Source organism: Polyodon spathula, chromosome 23 (assembly GCF_017654505.1).
Source record: "Polyodon spathula isolate WHYD16114869_AA chromosome 23, ASM1765450v1, whole genome shotgun sequence".
Lineage (NCBI taxonomy): Eukaryota > Metazoa > Chordata > Actinopteri > Acipenseriformes > Polyodontidae > Polyodon > Polyodon spathula.
This window is the reverse complement of record NC_054556.1, coordinates 8805938-8827405: the sequence shown is the minus strand read 5'-3', so window position 1 is coordinate 8827405 and position 21468 is coordinate 8805938. Positions and strand designations below refer to the sequence as shown.

Here is a 21468-nt window from a genome sequence, read left to right as displayed (position 1 = left end):
TATATATAATATACACACACACACACACACACACACACACACACACACACACACACACACACTATATGCTGTATCCTTATTATACAACAACCAGGCACTACTATTCAATGGAAGGTATATAACTACATGGAGGGGAAAAAGCACTGCTTACTTAAAAAAAAAAAAAAACACTTCAAAAGGATGCTCAAACCCAGCTCTTTTGGTGGACAACAATGATTATTTCAGACAAACAGAGGCAAATAAATACATAACTTCAATGCCAGTAACCCTTAAATTCACTTTACATAAATATATCGTTAGATTTAACTCTCTACTGTATAATTCACTGTCACTTTTTTTTCTATTCCTCCATCAGATTGGCTCATTATTCCTCTATTAAATACCCTCCCTGACAGCTATTATTCTCTAGCTCTTCTACAAAACCACATGTGTATCTTTCAGAACTGTTCTCAGAACTGCATTCATTTTATTTCAAACTTCAGTGTTGGGGGCTCTTTTGCACTGGGCATTAATTGTTTTTTGGTTACTTTGAGCAGGCAGTCACTGATAATTGTGGGTCACACTGTGATTTCCTTCAAAATAATTAAACACTGCCCTAGGTGTGGTCTCCAGATGCTGATGCAGCAGAAGATACAAAAAGCAGCATATTTAAGGTTATGCAACCAGCCTCAAACAGGCTGCTACCTGTTTTCCTGTATTCAGAAAAAAATATCCCCTTAAGTCATTAAAGTGATATGCATTACAAATGTGGGTATGTTATCATTGTGCTTTTCTAGAAACACAGAGCTGCTTTACAGGCATGTGTGAAACATGTGCTCCCTCAGTGATCTTGTGATTGTAAGAGCTACTTTCACAACCAAAGATGACCCATGTTTAATTCATCACATAACATAGAGTATTTAATTAAGCATTAAAGCACAGCAAGGAGGTCTCTACCAGCAAGCACAGACCACCAAGGATGCGTTAAAGGCCACAGGGGAAGTTAAATAAAATGTATACAGTAGGTTAAAAACATTGATTTGCACCAATATTCTCATTTCACGAATAGTGCAACCATAACTTTGCCCTCATTGTATAACACTGTGTATTTTTTGTTCCTGGGTAGTAAGTGTTATTTCCTAATTGCTTATGCCTCAAAAGTATAGAAAATGGCTATTATTCCCCACAAACTTTGCTTTTGTGACCAGGACAGTGATATTTTGAAATATTACTATTTCCAATGGGAAAACGGGCAAATGTGTGTCTTTTCGTTCACATAAAGTCAGAAAAAAACAACATATGAATCCAAATTAACATGTATTTATACTAAAGTAATACAAAAATGACTACAAAAGATTTAGAAGTGAGTAGTTTTTCGAGATTTACGATTATACTGTAAATACTGTATTTTTTTTTTTTTTACTGTAAATTTTTGTTTTACTTTAGTATAAATACATGTTAATTTGGATTCATATCATTGTGACATAAATTCAATCTACCTAAAACAGTGCTGCTCCAATTTTACATCATTCACTTTCATTTGAAACTTCTTCTATCTTGTGACATCTATAGTTGCTAGGAAGCCACTCTATATAACATGGGCTTGGACTACTCCTTTTTAGAACAGTACAGTCACTGGACAGCCTTTTCTTGATTAGAAATGTTTGCCTGAGGCATGAAATGATGGAATATGGAACAACCAACTTCCTGAAATGTGTGGCTGTCGGCTCTTTTTCTGTACAAAAAAAAAATACAGTGCAGTAATAAATCTATAGTATTTTAGAACAATAGCTTCCTTGTCATTTTCATGTGTTTCATTTCATGTACTGTGTCTGAATCAAACGTCGGTATTTGTGAAAATATCAAGAGCAAGCAAACAATTTAGATTTACAGTAATAGTTTTTGAGTAAAGGAGATCAGAGTCTACTTTATTTCTTTAGATTTTTCGCGCTATTGAATATAACACACACACACACACACACACACACACACACACACACACACACACAGACACCCACAGATTTGCAAATACATTTTCTTCATTTTGTATTATGTTCGTGCTTTTGTACCATATATTTTTCCATTATTACAACCCAATTCAATCCATTATGTTACCTTTATCTAATTCAAGGAAACCTGAATAACTGGTCACCAAAGTGAACGAATATTTGTGACAGCTTATGGTTGGTCATAGTTGGCTGCTTGTTCAAGGTCCCTAGGTTCAGGTTACTGAAACTCTATAACTGAGATCCAAACATTGTTTGCCTTATTTGTGTATTACACCACTATTACCCAGTTGGAAATATGTACAGTTTGTTTAAGAAACCGTGTCTATCATCATGGTTTCGGTTTCTTGGAATGGGGCACTATCCCTTGAATCCACCTGTGATAGAAATTAACTGTGCTGAATAAGCTGTAGCCTGCATGTAGGCCTCAAGATGCCCTCTGAGGCACTTTGAAGGATTTTCCTTTTTTTGTTTACAACAAAAAGTCAGTGAAGCCCACCTGCTCCCCTCATTGCTAGGCATCTCAGGGAAAAAAGCCTGGGAAACTATGACCTCACTGTTTTGGAGGCACAAAGCTGCATTGTGCTGATTCCCAGTAATTCATTCTTAAGGCCTCAGTGTGAACCAGCTAATTAAGTATCAAATACATACACAGTGAAAAGAATGGTAGAAGCAGGGGTTCAGTCTGCTCTAGCCAAAGAAAAAGAGTTAAATGAGGCAGATTATGAGGGAAAAAAATAAATTAAAAATAAAATTCACAGGGAAGCCAAATATTTTTTTGGTTTTGGTTGCTGACGTGTAATTATTACTGTATACTTTGTATAAACTATATACTTTATTACTACAGATTTTATTTCTGTTAATGTGTGTGTGTGTGTGTGTGTGTGTGCGTGTATATATATATATAAATAATAGATGGGCTGAGTTACAGGAAAATAATTTCAGCTAGGGTTTCTGTGCTGTCATAAATTACGGGACCGAAGGTTGAGTAATCTATAAACTGGCACAGAAACCCGAGATATATATAATACACTGATACCCTTGTGATGGTAATATTAAAGAAGTTGAGGTTCAGCAGTACAGTTGTGTTGTTTTTTATTTTTTAAACGGGGTGTTTCAGTGCTGTACAGACGTTCAATGTCGTTATCCGTTTCTCCAGTTTCTCTGACATACGAATGGACCAGCTTTACATCTTTTTCTCATGTTTTTGCATTAGGTAAGTAGTTAATTGTATAAAAAACTATAGTTATTAAATTTTTTACAAATATTTTCAGTTTTATTTCTTCCAGAATTTTAAGTAACATTCACTAGTTCTAAACTTAGAAATACTTAAAGAAACATGATACATTAAATGGCAAACTTTTCCCTAGAAGTGTTTTTCAATATCGTCAGTCATTGTTTTAAAATAAAGTGGAATAAACTTTGTTGTAAATGTTTAGAAAGATCTGTGGATTGTAGGAAGGGCAGAGACTGCCAGAGCATTACCTTCAACATTACAATACTGCCGTCACTTGTTCATACTTTGTGGCTTCAATTGAGAAAAGGACACCAAAACATCATCGTTCCAGAGATGTTACTGTTTTATTATTATTATTATTATTATTATTATTATTATTATTATTATTATTATTATTATGAGTGTGTTTTGACATGACATGGGTGCTAAGACACAGGTTTTATTTATTAAAATGAAGGACATTAAGTGGTCTTGATAGGAACTTTGCTTATCATACAGGCAGGCTTACAGATGTATTTTTCCCTCCCTTTTTCCCAATGTGATGCTAAATAAAAAATTGTATAATTTCCTCAGTCATGAGTTTAAAATGAAGACATGGAAACTGCAGGGACCGGTGGTTAGAGTTAAGAGCTGTTAGCAGTGAGGGCAAAGGTTTGAATACCTAGCTTAACCTTTGGTTCATGGCACTACCCTTGGCAACTCCTCAAACCTGCCCAACATTAACAATGCAAAAAGAAAGATCTGGGTCTCAGTTGTGTTGTTGTGGCTAAAGCATTGAATATATGTATAGTTAAAATACACACGCCCCCCCTTTTGTATTGACGTCTATAAAATGACGATATGGTATATAGACACAAAGCCGACAATCTGTTCCTCAAGGGTTCACATGATGTGTTAACAATTTCAGCAACATGAGCTTATCTTTTGTCCTTGTAAAACAGCTTTCATTTGTGGAATAATTACATAAACAATGGCTAATCCATCTAAAAAAAAAACAAAACAATAAAGACAGTGATGTAAAAAAAAAAGGGGGGATGCACTGTGACAATGTACTGTATTTTTCATTTATTCTCAATAACTACAGATAGAACCTGAGGTCAAAACTCTTTGACACAATATAATAGTCTGTGTGCAACCCTCGCCAGCTATAATGTTGCTCATCACCCCCAGGTTAACAGTGTAGTGACAATAGCTGCTGTGAGTGCTTCTGGATTGTGTGTGTGTTTGCCTTGTTAATAATATTTTCAGGCAGGGACCCTGGACCAGGTCAGCTGAAACAAATTTAAAAGTGGGCATGTGTCAACATCAGGAGCTTTTACATTTGTAATATTCTATAGCAAATCAGTAACACCTGATACAACTGGAACAGGGAAATTTATTCTAAAGATATTTTATTACATATTCCTAAATATTTTCCTAACTATGCAAAGACACACATATACTCACACATTTTCCAGCAATGTTTAATCTCTCCAGTTAATGTCTGTAACATGGATAGGATTCTCTTTCCATTCACTAAGAAAGCCTTTGCCACATGGAATGGAAGATGCCTGTGACTTCAGAGGATTCTCTGCAGCTCACATTAAATCTGATATAAAGCTATCCTAAAGTATTTAAAAGAAACTGTAGGGATTTTGATTAAAAGTATTTTTTACTACACCATATTATACATTAACTAAAGCTGTTTTTAAAACATTATTTATTTTAAAATCAGAAACAGTACAGCTGTTTCGTACTAGTTTTGTAACATTTAACAAGTTCAGCAGAATTTAAGCATTTAATAGTTATAAATAGTTATTTTAATAGTTTTTGTTTCTTTTGCGCAAAAGCTTAGTGAGTCTAGTACATCTTAGGGCCTTATTGAATTAACTGTAAGGTGGGGACAAAGCATTTTAGGAAAACATAAATGTATGCAAAAAACAAAGCAAATGTGAAGTGACTTTATATTTTGATTTGATTAACGCATCATCAATATTGACTCAAAGTAAAAATGAATCCACATGCTCTCTCTGTTTATTTAATGAAGTTTCATTTTTCATGAAAAAACCATTCACCATTTGTGAACAGGGGTGCTGGAACTAGGGGTGCATGGCTTTGCACGGCTTCCATCATATACAGGGGTTACAGTTTTGTTCAATGGCTTTCAGCACTCTCACTGTAAAAATTGTTCCAGCACCTCCTTCCAGGTTGTGGAAGCTATTTATTCGTCCAGGAACAGATGCATATTCCAGCTTAAATCCTCAGCATCTTAACATTTAGAAAATGCTATTTTATTAGTGGATCAATGTGATGCATTCTGACCCAACCCTTGTGTTCTTGGAATCGTGTTTGACCAAAAGGGACTATTTATACTAACCATAAGAGCTGTGGTCTATAGTAAAGCACAGGAGATGCTTTGATGTGTACAGATTTTCAACATTTGTAAAATACATTCAGGTTGTTTACTTTAGTTGTAATTGTGCTACAAATTGAATGAGCAGCATATCAAGAACTATCCTTGTTTAACAAATTATATTGTTTTTTGGTTTTAATTTAAAACCAGACTTAGATGACTGAAAAGATGATTATGAGTTATGATTACCGAAGACAAAAATAATCACAGGTTTAAGAGCTAAACAAATTTTATAATTACAGACCTTTATTTGTTTTTGCATTTAAATCAACCAAACAGCTCGATGAAAATCTATGTGTGCAAAAGTCATTCAACAATTTTAATATTTCCTGTTTCATAGCAGTAGAACTTGAAAAAAAACAAAAAAAAACCTTGGTCTCACATCTGGATTTCAGATGCAGCATGTGGGGAATGGACAATTTAATGTTGCAATAAAGTGGGCTCAGTTTATGATTTCGTTTTTCCAATTTGATCAAAGGAACATTACGACTCATCTTGAAAATGCAGTAACTGCATTTCTACCTTCCAGAACAGGTACATTAACTCATTGCTCTAACAACACTTTACTGCTGAAACTATTCACTAAAATAACCATATGCTTAGATTGGGAAGCTCTTCAGCAACAGTAGCGTCATTAAATAAAATAAAAAAAAGACAAACAACACTTTTAATGTCCCTCACACGACTAATTCATTTAATATGGAAATTAAATTCTTTAACAATAAAAAGTTACAACTCCCTGTTGCAAACCAGTTTCAGTCAGTCAGCTGACTAGCGACATAGTGACAGAGAGCTGAACCATTGTGAAATACAGATTTCACTGCAAATGTCCAGATCTTCTCTTAAAGTTTTATGTCATGCTGTTTATAGAATTTGTTTTAGGCCTTGAGGAAAATTAGCCTTCTGCAACAACATGCTCCTTTCAAATTGTATCTATTTTAATCATTAGTAATTTGTCTCATCATTGAACTTTGAATCTTTTAGCATGTATCTGTTCCAAGTACAGAAATCTAAAAGAAATAAAGAATTGGATCCAATAAGTTATTTTGCTTGGTAATAGTAATCACTTTTAATCTGATCTTTGTAAAGGAGAGAACCACCTGAGGCTCAAGTTAACCTGTGCCATGTAGGTTGTGGTTGATCCTTCAGTGTTGCAGAGGACAGGGGAGGGTAACAGAAGAACAATAAACCTGAATGCTCTGTTCCAGGACCAACTCCATTTCTCCCTGACATACAGCACTGTTGGAAGGGATGATTGAAGCTCCAGGCTTAGGGTAATGAGCTGCTAGTCTGAGAACTAAAGTTCTGAGCTGTATTGACGAATAAAAATAACAAGAAGAGTCCCGAAACAACTCCTCAGCTAAACATTTCTGAGGCATCCTTCTATTCATGCCTATTAGTAGAATATGGAGTTTTTGTAGATAGGGTTTCATAAAAAATAAAAAAAGTGCTCAGACCTAATAAAGTTATAATTACTATATAAAAGTAATTATATTCACTGTAAATAATGGCAGTTTTATTTACATGCTTATTTGTGTTTTAATATGAAATAACATGTTTGTTGTACCCTGTGTTTTATTCAAAATTTGAAAATATGGGAATGAACAATATTACTTTTTTTTATTATCCTGTCAGCTACATCTACATTAATCTAAATATTTACTTTTAAAAGAAATAGTCTCAACAAAGCTTGACTGTTCTATTCACCTAAGATCACCTGACGTGACATTTAATTGTGACTTCTTCTTTTGATCAATGATGGGTGTATTATGTTGTCTCTGCTGGCAATGTTTCTGAAGAAGGAGGGGGGCCATGGGCAGAGTTCAGTTTGGATATTAAATGACTGTTTGCAACCATAACCCTTGGAAATGAACGTCATATTGAGTTGAACGCCTCTTCAGAACAGTTCCTCTGGAGGAAGCTGAGGCAGAACAACAGAAGTGGCAAATGAATAAACCAATAACAGCATTGATTGGTTCTTTTGCAATATGTGTGGCCAGGAAGTTTACACCGCTGACAAAAAAGCAGGCAGTTAGATTGTTGTTTTCTATGTTTAAACTCAAATCTTCAAAAATGTATTTATAGTGTTCTTACTTGGAGTGGGATTCCCAATGATACATGACATGTTGTTTAAAGCAGTGACCCATTTCTCTAAGAACAGTAAAGCTTCTCAGCATTCCCCTCACCATAGCCCTGAGACAAGATACAATGAATCAAAGATTCCCCACTATTATTCAAATAAGTCTGTGAATCTTTTAAAAGCAGTTCAGTGTTGTGCTTTGCATTAAATAGATACCACCTAGATAATGCAGACAACTATACCATCAAGGCATTACATACCATTAGCAGTACAGTTTTTGTTTCAAATAAGCTACACACTACTGTATTTCAAAATCCAGCTCCAAGCTTCCCCACTGCAGAGTGGAATTGGTTGGTTCTAAAACAGCAAACCGGTGTTATTTCTCTCCACTTTACATACAGAGTCCTGGGTGCAGCAGGATTCTAATTTCTGCACACACTATACTCCAGGTATTACGACCCTGCATGAAACTCCAAACCTCTTTAAATGGTGTCAGATGGCACCCCAATACTGCACAGGAAGTGAATCTACAGTGCAAATTCTGAGGGATTGGCAAGAAAGTTGTTAATGCTTATGAAAAGCAGAGCAGTGTATTAAAATGATTACACTTGATCGAGGACTGTAGTACCCGGCTTTGAACTCAATATTACCCCAAAACTTTAATAGTAGTATGTATTATATACTTCCATATACTAACAGCATATGGTGTTTTTAATATAAATTAATATAGTACAGTATGTTAAATACAGTCTAAGGGAGATCATTATGCTTTGTGGAAAATAGAAACACCAGTGCCCCCAAAATAACAACAGGATAGCAGTTTCTTTTGGAAGAAAATAATACTTTGTGAACTTTGTGTCCCTGCCAAAAATAATTTACAACACTGGCTAGCTGTTTTTGTAATTATAAACATAACAGCAGTTATTAAACACAGAAGGCACTTCAGAGAGAGAGAGAGAGAGAGAGAGAAAGTCCGATAAGGGTTTCTGTACAAGCGTGAAGTCAAGAGTCAGAACACATGGGTGGTGTCTGGCAACCATTGGCATAAGCGGCCGCCAGGGTTTAGAATAAACACGAGGGAGTGTGAGTCATGGGCTATAGATCACACTGGCTGCTCAAAGGGCTGTTTCAGCTGAGAGCAACAAACATCTGGACTCCAGATACAAGTCATGTGACCAAAAAGGTTTAGGCCCCCCCAACCCCCAACCAGCTTTGAGATTGTACTGAACTGGCTGATAGAGGACCTTGGGATGTTCACAAGAACTACAGTAACTTGCAGCTTTGGACCATATGAAATAAATAAAACAAAAAATGCTGTTGTATTGCAGGTAATCGTTCATTATTTGTATGTACAGATCTGCAGTATATAATCTTCCCTTGTATAAGTGCTATAGATCTGCCATTCACTTTTATTGGGATTTTAAATCCTGCTATCTGCTCAGTTCACTGGCACTGCCACAGAACGACAGATCAAATCACACCCAGCGCAGTTGCACCACAAAGCTATGGCACTTGTCAAAGAACAGCTGTAACTGGAGCGCATGTCACGTGTACATGAAGACAATAGAGCTTAGTTATACAAACCTTGTGGTTTCAGATTGGATCCATTCTGAAGACTCTTATCTCTTTGTACACATGAAAGCCCTATTGTAAGCAAGCATCATGAATTCGGAAGTAAAACCAACTTTATTCTATGTAACAGTAGACTTGATTTGGTTTCTGATAGATTTTACAGTCCTTTATACAGCATACAATATGTCATGTCAACTCTGTAGATTGCTATGGATTTTCAGACAAAGCATAAAACTATTGACACCGTATTACCTCCTTTTGGAAATCAATAAGAAAGCAGGTTGCAGGTGGTGCGCAGTTCAACCGTAGGCCTTATGGCTTTTTACAAAACCAAAACCACACGAGACAACAACCAAAATCTACCAGAAAAAAACAAATTGTATAACATATATTATTTTCAAATATACTGTTACATTGATGTCAGGTTTCACAGACCCTTATTAACAACTCAGTTAAGTAGTCCAAGCATAGCACTAATCTTAATTAATGGGCATACACTTCTTTTCATTTTTCAGGAATAAAAATCGACTTGGTTGTGAAAACTGTGGAATTCTTGTAAATCTCTCATTACACATGTAACACAATTTTTGTTCCTGGGTAGTAAGTGTTATTCCCTAATTGCTTATGCCTCAAAAGTATAGAAAATGGCTATAATTCCCCACAAACTTTGCTTTTGTGACAGGACAGTGATATTTTGAAAATTTTTTAATTTTTTGAAATTGACCTATTTCCAATGAGAAAACGGGCGAATTTGTGTCTTTTCGTTCACATAAAGTCAGAAAAAAACAACATATGAATCCAAATTAACATGTATTTATACTACAGTAATACAAAAATGACTACAAAAGACTTAGAAGTGAGTAGTTTTTCGAGATTTACGATTATACTGTAAATCACTTTCACAAATCAGCCCCCAAATGTAGTCTCCCATCATGTTCTCGTTATACTGTCCTCGGTAGCGGCATTCAAAGTCCAGTATATCCTGGTGGAAGCGCTCGCCTTGCACCTCTGAGTATGGTCCCATGTTCTCCTTGAATTTATCAAGATGAGCATCAAGGATATGGACTTTGAGGGACATCCTACAGCCCCTTGTGCCGTAGTTCTTCACCAGAGTCTCAACCAGCTCCACATAGTTTTCGGCCTTGTGATTGCCCAGGAAGCCCCGAACCACTGCGACAAAGCTGTTCCAAGTTGCTTTCTCCTTACTAGCGAGCTTCCTGGGGAATTCATTGCACTCCAGGATCTTCTTTATCTGTGGTCCGATGAAGACACCGACTTTGACCTTTGCTTCAGACAGCTTAGGGAAGAAGTCTTGAAGGTACTTGAAGGCTGCCGACTCCTTATCTAGAGCTCTGACAAATTGTTTCATAAGGCCCAATTTGATGTGCAGTGGTGGCATCAGAACCTTCCGGGGGTCCATCAGTGGCTCCCACTTGACGTTGTTCCTCCCCACAGAGAACTCGGTCCGCTGTGGCCAGTCCCGCCTGTGGTAGTGTGCCTTGGTGTCCCTGCTGTCCCAAAGGCAAAGATAGCAGGGAAACTTGGTAAAACCACCTTGGAGACCCATCAGGAATACCACCATTTTGAAGTCTCCTATGACCTCCCAGCCATACTCATCATACTTCAAGGCGTCCAGCAAGGTCTTGATGCTGTTGTAATCCTCTTTGAGGTGCACCTAGTGAGCCAGGGGAAGAGACGGGTACTTGTTACCATTATGGAGCAGCATGGCTTTGAGGCTCCTGGATGAGCTGTCAATGAAGAGGCTCCACTCATTCTGGTTACAGGCGATTCTGATTGCCTCGAACAGTCTGGTCACATTGTAGCAGAAGCAGAGCCCATCTTGACGGGTGAAGAAGCTGGAAAAAGGTTGGTGACGCTTCCTCTGATTTGCGACTTGCACACTTTCATCCAACAAGATCCATTGCTTGAGCCTAGACGTCAAAAGCTCGGCATTGGACTTGGTGAGACCAAGATCTCTAATCAAGTCATTGAGGTCTTTTTGGTTGGTGTAGTATGGGTTTCTCTCCTCAGCTCCACCTCTGAAATTGTCATCTGGATCTACAACGTCTTCCTTGCTCTCTGACTTGCTGCTCTCTTCTAAAGATGGCTGCTCTCTCTCCGGAGGAGTGGGTACGGGGAGCTCATGGCAGTGTGGCACCGGGGTGATGGATGAAGGAAGGTCCGGATACGTGATAGCAGGTGCATTCTTGCCAGTCCGACATTTGGAAGGGTCCACCATGCAGAAGTAGCAGTTGCTTGAGTGGTCAGTGGGTCTTGGGATAGCGAACTTCATGGCTCTCTTTTCCCCTCTGTACCATCCTACAAAAATAATTTTTTTTCACCCATGACTAATGTGTAAGAGATTCTCGCAACATTTTTCATATATGATATATTTTTTCAATAACATTGAAAATTGTAAAACGTTTTAAAGTTAAAAACTTTTACAATTTAAAAAATTTTAACAAATTTTATAACATAAAATTCCGAGCAACAATTGTCCATCTTACCTTTCAGAGTTTTTTCGCAGTGCTCGCAGGTGAAATGAGGTGCCCAGGGTTTGTCTTGATCCCCGACAGGCATGCCGAAATATGCCTTGTAGGCCTCACACATCTTAGCAGATGCTTCCACTGAGTACTTTTTCGCTCTTGTCTTGATAAATTGGCCACAGACATAGCAAAATGTGTCTGCCGGATGCTTGCAGCCTCTTGATGCCATCCCAGAAAAATGCAGATATGTATCCACTTAGGCAGCTGGAACTAAACTGAACTGGTGGGCTTAAGGCCCCTGTATTTATACTACTATTTATATTACTGGAAAGTTCTAGAAAGTTCTAGAAGTTACTCCAAATTTACTCAGCACTGAATCTATCTGGAATGTTCTGAAAAATAGGTAAATTTCAAAACATCATTGTCCTGGTCACAAAAGCAAAGTTTGTTGCTGGGAATAATAGCCATTTTCTATACTTCTGAGGCATAAGCAATTAGAAAATACACTTACTACCCAGGAACCAAAAAAAAAAAAAAAAAAAAATTGTTACACGGTGTAATCTATTCCAATTTGCTTTATTAGAAATGAAAAGGCTTAAATCCTGGCTTAGCGTATCATGAGTTTGCAAAGTTTAAAAACAGAGATGTTAATGAAGTTTTATAACTGTCAAGGTTTGATTTGCGAAACTCTAATTTAGCCAAATTGGATTATTTTCAAATTGCCAGAGTACACTTATGGCTGCAATGTCAATAGAGTTTAAAATGAAAGTTTTTATTTTTTATTATTTTATATTTGCATTATGTTTATTATAAACAGTCCTGCATTACTTTGATTGTGTTAAAAAAAAAAAAAAAAGCTTTGGTTTACTGTTTTATTATATGAAACAAGAAGAAGTTTTCACTATAAATCATATTTAAGTCTTTGAAATGTGTTCTAATAGCCAATCAAACTGTGCACATCATTCTGCCTGCTCAATTGGGTCAGGCTTATGGAGTGCAACAACTGTGCCTTCAAGCAATATTTTACATGAATTATATTGTAATCTTCCAATAGAAGCCTGTGGGCTGGATAAGTGGGATTTATTTTGCATAAGAAGTTTCAATTTTATTGCACTTTCAATTTTTTTGTATGCCTTCAGTAAACCAATGGTGTAATCAGGTTACTTAATATGTCTGTGCATTTTCCTATTTAAAAGAATAATTATTTTCTGCCTGTCACATTTATTAAACATGAGTTTGTTACATTTGTAACTAAAATGAGCTGTTTGTTCTGCTGCATGTTACATTATTATAATGAGCACATACTGTAGGATGAGCGGGTTATCTTCCTCTGCAATGGATTAAAAATAAAATGGTTCCAATTCATTTAATCAGACTCCAGATATACTGCAGACTGTAATCATTTAAAAAAAAAAATGTATTCATTTATTTTACAGATATTTACACATTTCTAACATGAACTATCCGGTTTGTGTGCTTTGTTAATCTTGAATGTTGATATTGTTAGATGAAAGTAGCCTAGGGTTTTTTGACATACACAAAACCCTCTTGTACTGAAGCCCACATTATGCAAACGTTTCCATTCCAGGACAACTGGAAGACTGTCTTGATGGCTAAGTTGGTCAATAAGACCACTGGTTTGAGAAAGAAGCTGGTTGCAATATCCCCTTCAGTCGCAGTGTGCATAATTGTAGCTTGCTACAGCATGTATCAATTTTATAATGCATACATATTTTGTTTTTTTAGTTTCTTTTCAAAGTTATGACAGGGCAATTCCATAGAGTTCACACAAATTGTTTTAAATGTTATAAAAAATATATATAAAAAATTTGACTGAAGGGGGATACACGTCAAGAATTGTGAGATACTATAATTTTTATTGAATAGTAATTACCAGAATGTATGGAGTTTATTTTGAGGAGGAGGAAATAATGAGTCAGAGACAAATTACTTGTGTGACTTCCTTTAAAAGAGTTATTTGCATCCCCTTTGTTCTCCTAGTGGTACATGGGGATATTATTTGCAGGTTCTGGTGATGAGGCAGGTTATCAGGGATTAATACCAGTTTTTATCTCAGTTGTCCATGCATTGACACATTGTGTAATAGACATGAACAAAGTACATATGAATAGTGCTGGGCTAAAATGTGATTTCTGGATTAATTATCTAATTATTTATAAAGAATACTTGAAGTTTACAGTTATTGGGTAAAAGAAGTAATGTAAAAACTGCCATCTGCCATTGCTTCTGCTCCAGAAACCCATGCTCTTCCAGGCCACGCCTTACAGCTCCGGCTGAACCTGAAGCTTAGATTCCTGGTTCTCACCCTCCCAGTGCAGTTCCTAATGCAGGAGACTGCTCTTAGTGAATGTTTAATAGATGAAAGCACTTTCATGTGAAGAACTGAGCTGGGATAAACTCTGAACTGTGTGCTAGGTTCCTTGATAGAAAAAAAAAACAGCATGGTGGAATTTATGAATGCATAATTAAAACCTGCATTAGACTGCATTGTTTGGACTCCATTTATGATAAACCATTTCAGAAAATCTGATAACCTTGCATGGTACCATATGTATTTGAAATGTTTCAAATAATATATTACTACTGATCTAAAAATACTACTTTTAGATATAAATGACCATAGATATGGGGCCATTAGAGATTACACTTGAAGACAATCTTGCATTAAATGTACTCTTAGGGTTATAGTTAGGGTTATACATTACACATTGTGAGTCAGATGCAGAAATGACCTTTGATATGTAGAATGTATCCAACCTGTTTCCGAGATCACAGAGCCCCAGAAGTTGTTATGATGACTGACTTGTAGCAAACTCGGGGGTGATGGGATTTTACAATATCTATGCATATGATCCATTATTTTTAAAAATACAAATTGTCTGAGTTTTGTTATTTTTAGTTTTTGGTGTTGGAATTACCTTATACACAGATGTTATCTACACCGAGTTTTGAGTTTTCAAGCTTTAGATACCAAACCACCTTAATCTGTCCCAACCAATAACTAAAGGCATCGAATATCTAAAAGTACACCTAACTCTTAACTTTAAAAAACAATTTAAAAACTATTACAAAATAAATAGTCCTGCAAAAAGTGGGACACTTGATGGAAAGCTGATGGGGCACTATTAAGTGGTCGTCTACTCCTTCTAGCGTTCACTTTCATATACTGCATAGAGAAAACATGCTTCCGGTATAAACTAAAGACAAACAGATCATTTTAATCAGTAACTTTCTGTTTAAAGCAATAAATACCGATAAACTAATTTTCACATATGCACCAAAATTAAAATAATACTGTTAATTCTCTGTTTTTATCTCTATATGTGTGTGTGTGTGTGTGTGTGTGTGTGTGCGTGTGTGTTGTTATTACCGGAAGTAATGGTTTCACACTCCAGGGCTAAAATAAAGTGTATTATGTTTTTTTTTTTTAAATCTATATATAACTACTGTAGTTATTTAAAAATCGTAAACATAAATTAGAAATAGGTCACGTGTTCAAAAGTCGTCGTTTAAATCGAACAATAAGTAACTATATGAACATGTTGAAAATACTAGTTTCTACTATCTGCACTGTACAGCAATGCACTTGGGGAACTCCCAGCACCATTATCCCGAGTCATGTTATTTCAATAATGACTTCATATTACTTTAGAGTTCGATACAAGTAATCTGGGTGGTGAGTGGATTCATGGATTATTTGCAAACTATTCGTATTCAAACTTGACGCTTTCATGCAAAGATCGTGTTTTTATTTTATTTTTAGGAACCTTGAAGCATGTCAGAAGCAAATAAAGAATGCAGTGGACACTTGGCTAAGAAAAGCCCAGAGACTGGTGGTGAAGTACTGGTCGTAGATACCTCAGGGACAAACGCAGAAGACCAAACTGTCAGGTACTCGGTGACTGTTAAATTGACGCAATTGTGCCTACAGGATATGAGCACACCGCAGCAGAAGTGGTGAAGGAAAAACTGCTTAGAATCTACCATCAGCAAATACCGTGGAAGAATATACTTTGAAATAAACTAAAAAAATCTTATCATTATGGGGTTTGTGTTGTGTTACGATTGCATATTAGTAAGTGCATATCTGTTTGACATTACTAATAATGTAGTTTTTATATTTTCCAAATACTTTCATGTTTTACTGAACCATTTTTAAACATTTCAAACAAATCTGCTTCAAAACATTCCACGCGGTATTCAAAAGTACAATGTGCATCTATCTTTCTGTTTCATTTAATGATCTGAGTTTGAGAAGCTATCGAGATATTATTTCACAGCTATGCATAGTAACGGTTACTTTTACTCTGGTTATATTAAGTATAGGTACATTTTTCTAAATATCTCATATTTTATTTTGCTCAGGTTTATTGTCTGCAGTCAGTGGATAATTTTTTTGAGGAGTTTTCAGATTACCAGATTAAAGACAACAAGGTAAGCTGTGCTTGATGTATTATTACATTATAGACTTGACATATGATGTATGTATTTGTATGTGTTCGGTGTAAAAGGTGTGAAAAGACGACATTTTTGCTTAGTCCGGCCAACTTCCATAAGATGGCGCTGTTTGGGGAATTTTTACATACAGACTGGTTTGGACAAACCCTTGTAGCTTGTCAACGGTAAAACATATTTGAACACTGTTTTTATTTGAAATCCTCATAAAATTGCGCAACCGTATTATCCAGATAATTTTTTTCTATCTAACTTGGGAAATGGTCGATATTAGCAGTTAATTAAAAAAAAAAAAAATATATATATATATTTTTATTTGCTTTTTTTTTTTATGGGGGCGTGGCTTACATATTATTTTTTTTTATATTCCACTAGTTACAAATTATATCATTGGAAACAGCTACTTCAGACCTTTCTATTAATATATTGGGTTTTAAATTCTGATTTAAGGTTACCAAACAACAAGCAATTAATCACAACATGTTCACGTGCATGTCCAAATATGGGAATATGGAAGCCAGATGTGACTAAATTTGACATTGAGGTATGAATGTGTTCTTTATATTGTCAGGTCTAAGGCATTCTTCATTTGCAAATTACTGGAGCGGTAATACAGGTGATCCAGCTGTGATCTAAAACATTTAGAATTGTACAGTAACACTCACTGATGCTTCTGGTTCAGATGCTTCCAGTTGCATAATATCAGTTTTGCTTCAGTAGGTCTAACTGAGATGATTAATCCAAGGCTCAGTTCTGTATCTAATGTACAACATGGTCCACGGTCCTATTTCAGACTTTAATCAAGTGAGTGCTGTTATAGCTGTGTGATGTTGCCAAACTACCAGGGTGCCTAGTTTTGACAGGGCAGCGCATGTCTTATAAGTGTTAAAATATTACTGCAGTTTAAAGAGTTTATTAAAAGTGCATAATTCCCCTTTTGTTTGTGCTTTTATTGTGCTTTCATTCAGGTTTTGCTAAACATTCATGGCAATGAGGTTGTGGTTGCTATAGCACTTACTGAGGAGAGTCTTCACAAAAGAAATATCACCCACTTCAGGCTGACAACCCTGCGATCCACGCTTGCTTATGGAATGCTCAGGTAAGAGAATGGGCAAAACAAACGTTGTGAGGTACATTTCAGGAACCACTGGCATAGTCATTTTAACTTTCATGTGTTTACTTGTTCGTTTATTTAATGGAATTGGAAAATGTTTAGATAATGGAAGAATTTCATTACTGTCTTAATTTGCTTGAAAGGTTTTGCCTGACATTTTCATTCTGTGCTGCAATTTAGTGTTTCCACTTGTCAGCTTATTTAACCATAAAAGGTCTTTTCTAAATACAGATTAGTTCACCATTGTTACACATGACGCAGTCTTGGTTTCCCTCCAGTGTAATGGGTTGTGTTTAGTGCGCAGCAGTTTGGACCATAAGCCCACAGTGGGTCTCAAGATAGATGGTGCTATACATCTATATTCAGGTACATTGCCAAGTGCTTTGCTGGAATCTTGCATAATACATGGACTGTAGCCATAGCACTGTTTGCCTCTTCCATTTCACAACTTGTAAATTCTTAAGCAACAATCATACAGTTTTTTTTGTAATACATCTTTTTCTGTAATACAGGTTCTGTAAACCCCAGCCATCAGATATTGTAATCGATCCTATGTGTGGAACTGGAGCTATACCTTTAAAAGTAAGATTTATTTGTACTTTATCCAATATCTATCTTTTGACAGTAAACTCTTTTTGTGTCCCTTTAATTTGATATCATTTACAGTGCCTGTTTATAAGCTAAATGTAATGACTGCTAAAGGCGTACAGCTGTATATTACAAGTGGAATCTTTCTTTCATTCACCGCCATTGAGATTCCAGATCCTCCTGTTCTGCGATGGCACGACCCACTACATTATGGATAAGAAGGCATCACAGGGGTCCATAGTGACAACTGCCTGTTGCCAAGCCAAATCACTTATTTTGAAATGAGTGTTTACTTTATACCTGATTATTTCTTCTTTTTTTTTTTTTTTTTTTTAATTTTGGTAATGTGGTAGTAAATGTACATTTGTCAGCTAATTCAAAATGAAATTCTTGCAGAATTCTGAAAGAATAATTAAATGTAAAGTTGTTTTTTTTTTCCCAGTACAAACTTAAATTTATCCATAAAAAATCTGCACTATGGTGTGTTTTTGTTTTAATTAAATGTATTTTATTTAAATTAAAACTGATGTATGATTTATTAAATTGATTATCTTTATTAGGGAGCTATGGAGTGACCGTGTTCTTACTGCTTGGCTGGGGATAACAATGAACTAGCAATAAACCGGACAATCAATAACATCAATCACATACACAATAAAAGGCAGAAAAAAGAAAGGTAAGATGATGCACTTTTTGCTTTATTTCTGGTTCTGCTTTTGAGATTCTGAAATTGACTTCACATTGAGTGTGGTTTCTGTCATACTGTCTGAACCTCACTTTCTAAGCTCCTTTGTCATACTTACAGGTGCAGGGATGGGAAAGACTCCCATTGCATAGCAGTTGGATCCATTGCTGGTTTTACTATGAGTTTAATGAGACTCACCTGAGCTTGTTACGTAGACACTGTGGCTAATTAAGCTCATAGTAAGACCTGGAATAGGTGAAACTGCTATGCAATAGGAGTCTTATTTCCATCCCAGCGCTTTCCTAAAGCCCTCACTTTTTTCATTTGTTTTTATTATGAAACTTTGTTTTTGAATTGTATTTTATGACTTTAATATGTACCTGAAGTTGTGTGGAAACTCTGAAAGGCTGCAGAAAACTAAGGGTTTGTGTGTTGCAGAATACTTTAACAATAAAAAAGTGAAAAAGTTTGATTGGCATTTAAATTGCATGGTATTTTGCTTTTTTGCAAGTTGTAGGGTTTTGACAATTTTCTTTACCTTTTAGCACAGCTTGTGGACTTCCTATAGATACGGTACAATGGGACCTATGTAAACTTCCTATGAGGACTGGCTCTGCTGATATCATCGTAACAGATGGAAAAAGGTATGCCAGTGCTTTTGTGTGGTGTTTTATTTTTTTTAGTTGTACCTTGTATTGCCTGTTACGTCAGAAGATATGTACTGTGTTTTAATATATTTAAGTTTTTGGTTTTCTCATGATACACTAATTGCAGTGCCATCCATTGTTTGGTCATCATGCAAAATAGTACATGCAGCAAAAATCATCTTTAATATTGTTTTTTTTTTCTCTAGTTGCCTTTAACTTCCATATGATATTATACAGTATGGGTACCTATAATCATTCTACTTTGTTTCAATATTTACTCGTTGTAATTGCATGAGCATAAGCAGTATGTGGCATAGGCTTTAGTCTTTTTTTCTCCATGTTATACCATTCTTGATTTCCTTTTAAAGTATAGCCTTTCTTGGCTGAACAGAAAAAGCATGTTTTGCAGTCCAAAATAGTATTTTACATTATCTTAAGAGAATACTTTACTTTCCATGATCATTCATTTAGCTTTGTACTATACCCTTAACTAAGTACAGTAGCCTGTCACATATCTGCCTGTCACATATCAGCCCTAACTGTTTATCTGCCATCATCAACCTCATCAGCAACGTTAGTTTATTATTGAACAGAGAAGATTAGTTCAGAGATTGTAGATCCCACCAGAGTTTTTGTACACAGTGTTGTATGTGTTCCGTGCACAGTCGTTGCTGGTAGTGTCTCGTGAGCTGATCAGAGTGTTGATTTGTAAATAAATGTGGCGGAGCGTGTTGTGGTTCAGTAATAATGAAAGAAATTGCATACAAGTACAGCCTGACTGGGTTTTTTGTTTCTCAAGAATAGGTTATAAAAAGAAGAACTGGAATCTGTATCCCTCTTGTTTGAAGGAAATGGGCCATGTCTGCAGACCAGAGATAGGAAAGGCGCTGTTGCTAACTCAAGGACAAGAAATGTTTTGTTAAGCTAACTTGTTATTTGCAAAATGTTCTACATGTCAGTGGTGACTAATTTAGGTTTTCATTTTTCTTCATATTTGCAATTTAATTGTAATTGTCAAGTGTTATTACCCAGGGGAACCTAAACGGATGTCACAAGCTTGTCTAGTTCCTGTAATTGTTTCTGTTGGATCTGCTCAATTGTAACCTGGGTATGTTATTACAAAGATTAAAAATGATGGTTTATATTTTAGTAGGTCAGGGTTTAAAAGAAATATGTGTGCGTTTTGTTTTAGCTGTGCATGTTTTGTTTTGGCTGTTGATTTGAATGCAGATGGACTGCATTTGTATATTACTTCTAACTGTTGTTCAGATGTTTTTAATCAGATTACAACAGTGGCCCACAAATATACTATATTACCTCTTTTCCACTTTACAAGCAAGCTGCGCCCGGGCTGTACCGAGCCCTCACAGTGTGGTTAAGGACAGCCTGGGTTGTTTTTCCACTGAAGATCCAAGCCGTGCTACTGACGTCACACGCAACGAAAGACAGTTGTTTTTAATTATTGCAATAAGGCACGCAAACAAATGCTGTTTAAAAATGAATAGACCAACAGTACAGCTGTGTCTTGTATCGCTATATTTTGTAAATATATTTAAGAATGTCTTAATTAGAGTTGGTTATTGTTTTGATGCTTTAAAAAAAATAAAATAAAATTAGCTGCGCACGTGCAACGAGAGCTGGATTTTGTATGTGTGCACAGCTGGATTTTGTATGTGTGGCACAGCTGGATTTTGTATGTGTGGCACAGCTGGATTTTGTACGTGTGGTACAGCTGTATTTTGTTTTACTATATTTTTGTAAATACGTTTAGAATTGTTTTATTTTCTGCATTGTTTTCTTTACATTAATATAATCAAGGTCAAAAATGAGAAATTTGGTAAAATGTTGTGTTTTTGAGTGTTAATTGTACCATACCCGCGGTTTATGTCCATTTGCTTCAAATCGTCAGAAATTCGGGCATAAACTTTCACATTTCTGACTCCAGATTTTCCTGAACACTTCTAGCTGCCCACAGAGAAACTAGAGCCTCCACTTCCTCAGCGTCCCAAGGCTGTATTTTTTTTTAACATCACACTCGCTGCCCGCTATGTTTGTTGTTTGCCTTTGTGGAGTGTACTGACAGACTCAACGTAATGATGAAAATACTTAAATCCGCCCTGGCTCGGCTCAGCTCGCAGCCGGATTTAGATGTTTTGTGAGGCCGGAGTTTCACAGTTTGGTTCTCACTCGGCTTGACAAATAACCA

At 36.0% G+C, this 21468-nt stretch overlaps 1 pseudogene; it reads left to right on the top strand.

Moving 5' to 3' along the window:
* Positions 1-13650: 13650 nt before the first annotated feature.
* Positions 13651-20689, top strand: LOC121298398 (annotated as a pseudogene).
* Positions 20690-21468: the final 779 nt, after the last annotated feature.